Source organism: Dasypus novemcinctus, chromosome 4, assembly GCF_030445035.2.
Source record: "Dasypus novemcinctus isolate mDasNov1 chromosome 4, mDasNov1.1.hap2, whole genome shotgun sequence".
In the NCBI taxonomy this organism is placed as follows: Eukaryota; Metazoa; Chordata; class Mammalia; order Cingulata; family Dasypodidae; genus Dasypus; species Dasypus novemcinctus.
The window spans coordinates 98,060,079-98,064,443 of NC_080676.1; the positions used below are offsets into that span (position 1 = coordinate 98,060,079).

General features: G+C 35.2%; 1 pseudogene; it reads right to left on the reverse strand.

Moving 5' to 3' along the window:
- Positions 1 to 316: 316 nt before the first annotated feature.
- Positions 317 to 883, reverse strand: LOC101428011 (ras-related protein Rap-1b pseudogene; annotated as a pseudogene).
- Between the last annotated feature and the right edge of the window lie 3,482 nt (positions 884 to 4,365).

Here is a 4,365-nt window from a genome sequence, read left to right on the forward strand (position 1 = left end):
GCATACAAACAGTTGTATACAGTACACAGTTTTCATACATGTACAAAATTAGTAGATGAAAAATGTCTCTTAAGCAGTAACACTGGATGTGGCCACTGGTTTTTACCAGTTGCATACTCTAAGACTATTATATAAGTAAAAGTCTCTCTTGTGATACCAGAAAGTGATTGGAATTTGCAAACCCATGTAATAGCTTTCATCTGCCTCTTAAAGGACACCACCAGGGGAAAGTCCATTTAAGATGTTGGCAGGTTTAACGAAGTTGGAATTCTGTTAATGTTGAATTGGGCAACAGTTCTTCAGACTTGGCTCAGAGCTACAAAGCATTTAGTATATTAAAGCGCTGACATGATGTCTTTTTGCAGGCCTTACCAGACGCTGGAGTTTTTCTGTTATTTTACCTTACTAGGTCATAAAAGATCTCATTAACATTTATTTTTGATTTTGCAGAAGATTCTAAGAATGCACAATTTTTCCATTGTCTTGCTAGATTTTGATCTTGCTCCTTTTCTACAATTCTTTCATTTCCAGTTCACACTCATTACCAACCAGAATCAACGGAACATCATCAGTGTATTTTACTCGAAGATCTTTGAAATCATTAAATGTGGACTGTGCTGTGATGGAATAAACTAATGCAAAGCCTTGTCCATTTTTCATGTACAAATCACTTATTGCTGTGATCTGTTCCGTTCCTGCAGTATCCAGATTTCAAGCATGCACCGTTGTGCATCTATTTCAATTTTCCTTCCTTAAGAAACTTCTATCATAGTATCATATTTTCAGCAAAAATTCCTTGAACAAACTGCACAATCAGAGTAGACTCTCCAGCGACTCCTGAGCCAAGAACGACTAGCTACTACTCAGGCACGGTGAGAAGTTGTCAAAATCCAGTACCTCTCGCGCTGTCACTGGGTGCGCACAGTCAGCGTCTCCCCGCGCTTGCGCTCTCTCGGGGTCGCTGCTCTTGGCACCACTGCCGCTGTTCTGCTGCACTTTGCCGCAGCTCGGGGTGGTTACGAGCCTGACTCTAATTCTTTTTTTTTAAAGATCTAGTGTTAATTTTCTTCCATTCAATTTTTCATAATCCCACAAAGTATTGCGCTGATCATCTTTTTAACGACACCAAATGAGTCAAGGTAATGGAGAACTTATTTCCTACTCTCTAAATCCACTATTTAGTGATTGTCTCAAACCAAAAGGGGCAGCAGCATTTCTGGAAGACACACATTATCCAGATATCCTCATTCCTGAAATTCATTTAGCAGTAATTCTTTTCAACACTGTTTTTAAAAAGGGTCGCTTCAACTTAGTTCTTATTTTCCTGCAAAAAACTTCCAAATGTCTTTCAATATTTCTGTCTCTGCTAATGTTTATGTTCTTGACTGTATCAGGTAAGTATGATTGTTAAGAAATACTTTAAGAGGAAAATATCCTTTGTGTTGCTCACTATTATAGTAGTTGCTCAGCGTTTGAATAAAACCCTTTGTTCTTTCAACTTTTGAAAATTATTAACAATGTCCCCATTGGCATAATATTAAAAAAATGTACAAATCAGAACTAATTATTTGATATTTTGCCCTCCAGATTCACTGCCCATCATTCTCTATTCTGTTAAGTGACTTTTTTTGTGTGTAACTGACTTTCGCATAAATTGGCTTCTATGCAAAATGTTCTCTATGTTCTGACTGAGAAGCATTATCAGGACATCTGAACAAAAGGGTGAGATGGGTACTTTTCCCTCATTTCCTCTCTGCTGGGTGACCCTGAATTGGCTGCTTTTTGGCACAAAGGGCCATGGCTTCAGGTGGGATGTGCTTCTTATATCCAAGGAGACAAGGCAACATTCCCAGAAACTGCACATCTAGGTGTGGCAATGGCTCCCTGGCAAACTTCACAATCCCTTGTTGGTTTCTCTCATTCCTGCTCACATTTTGTAAATTGTGTTTTTAAAATAAATTCTCCTTAATTAATCCATATTTGAATGTGTTATCTCTATTGTACTAGCATCCTGAATGATACAAATGAATTTGTAGCTTATATCTTTTCCTTAATAATTTATTATCTCCTTTTGAACATTTGTATATAAATACAGTTTTTCTAGGTTACTCTAATTTGTGCAATTAAATCAAGTAGCATTATTACCTAATTTTATAAGAAACTGAGGAAATATGCCAAAGACTATCAGTAACTAAATTGAGGAAATATGCCTAAGACTATCAGTAACTAAAGGTCTCATATGCAAATCCTTTCAAATTCATAACAGACAGATAATTTCTATGTTACTTAATTTTTTTCCAGGAAAAAGGGTAAGTAGAAATACTTCTCTGGGATAGTTTACTTTTTAATGGCCTTAACATAGCCCTGATTCATAAAATAAATAAATAAAAAAAACTCTACAGATGGAACTTCGTTTACAAATATAAATTTTAAAACTCAAGATAAATATAATTTTGCAAATGTTTTCATTTTAATTAGTTTTTTAAAGAACAAATAATACTCCTATCTCAAGAAAAAAATGTTATTTATTAATGATTGAAACATTGTCTTTAACTAGACACATGTCAGAAAATGAGGCAAATACAGGAACAAGTTGCACTTCCATACCTTCACCTACATCATAGCATTTATCATTAAAAGATCTCTACATATTATTCCTTACTTTTCTTGTTATAGAATGCATTCTCACCCTGTACTCTGAATTTTTAAATTGTTGGTTTTAATGCCTCATGACTTCCACCTGAATGCATTGGCTTAGCACATAAATTTAGCTCAGGGATTGACACTACTTCACAGCATCCCTTCACATTTGGATCCCATTGTTAAGTACTTCCTTTTCTTGGTATTTCAAGCTCCTTAAAGGGTGTCTCATTGGCCAAACAAAATATTGTTATACCACGCCACACATTAGATTAGTGAATGGATAATATATTGCTGCTCCTTGAGAAAGATTTTTTAAAATAATTTTAATATAAAGTTTAAATCTATTCATCCATTAGTGGATCTCTATGAATTCTTCTATCATGCATCAGCCATTATTCTAAGTAGAAAAGTTATAAACAGAAATAAGAAAAAACTTCTTGCTCTCATTAAATTTATACTTCATTGAGTGAGATAGAGAGTAAATTTTTAAACATATGTCCTATTTAATTTGATATATTTATAAGAATTGTGGAAAAATAAAGCAATATAAGAACAATGTAAATGCAATTGACAAATTTCATATGTTCAGTGGAACTTTTCTGGAAAGTCAAACTTGGAACTACATTTGAAGCATATTGGACAAAAATGATGAAAATTACAACTTAATCTTATTTGCATAAATTGACTAGAAAAACAGAAAATTCAAGAGAAAATTTTAGAAAGAGAAGAAATCTAGGAGTTGGAGGGAGTGGTAAATAGAATCTGCTTTCTCTAAGCAAATTCTCAAGTTATTGAAAAATATGATAAAGGAATAAGGCATATGGAAACCCAAGAATAACTTGCTTATATCTTCAGTCAGTAAGTCTTGATAATAATGAACTGTAGACTGAAACTAATTTTTCTCTCCCCCATCACAGATAGGTTAGTACCAGGGCCAGGGTCCTTGTGCAATGGAGCCTGAAATATTCAAGAATAAAGGAAGAGAGTAGAATGTGAAGTTTCTGATGAGAAGTTTTGTATTAGTCTGACAAAGCAGTGCTGATGCAAAGTACCAGAAATCTACTGACTTTTATAAAAAGTATTTATTTGGGGTAAAAGCTTATAGTTCCAAGGCCATGGAAAGTCCAACTCAAGGTACCATTGAGGTACTTTCTCACCAAAGTCAGCTGCCATGTGTTGAAGCAAGATGGTGGGCAATCTCTGTCACATTTCAACCTTTGTCTTTGGGCTTCCTCTTCCTCTTGGGGCTCCACGAGCCCATCTTTTTCTCAGCTGTAGGCTGCCGTAGGGATTGTCTCTCAGGCTTCCTATATCAGTCTTGACTACCTTCTCAAGGTCAGATATAAGCTACAATGCAAATAGCTCATCTCTCCCTGGGCCCCAGGTTTAAAAATGACAGAGCTCTCTCTCTTTCCATGTCTTCTTGAGTGAGTGTCCATTTATATCAGCCCACCAAGGGAGTGTGGATTTTACCTGAGACATGCATTACTGACAAAACCCAATCAGAAGCCCTAAATTGATTTTATCAAGTAAATTTGACCAGATATTCCTCATTGAATTTAATGTAATCAAAGTGTACCATAACCAGAGGAATAGATTAGTTAAAAAATATAATCTTTCCTTTCAGGTTCATAAATAATTATCTCAAACTGTCACAAGCTTGTTTCCTCAAAGAGGAAAGAGACTGATTCTCCGTCAAATTCAGAATGCCATTTTCCCTTC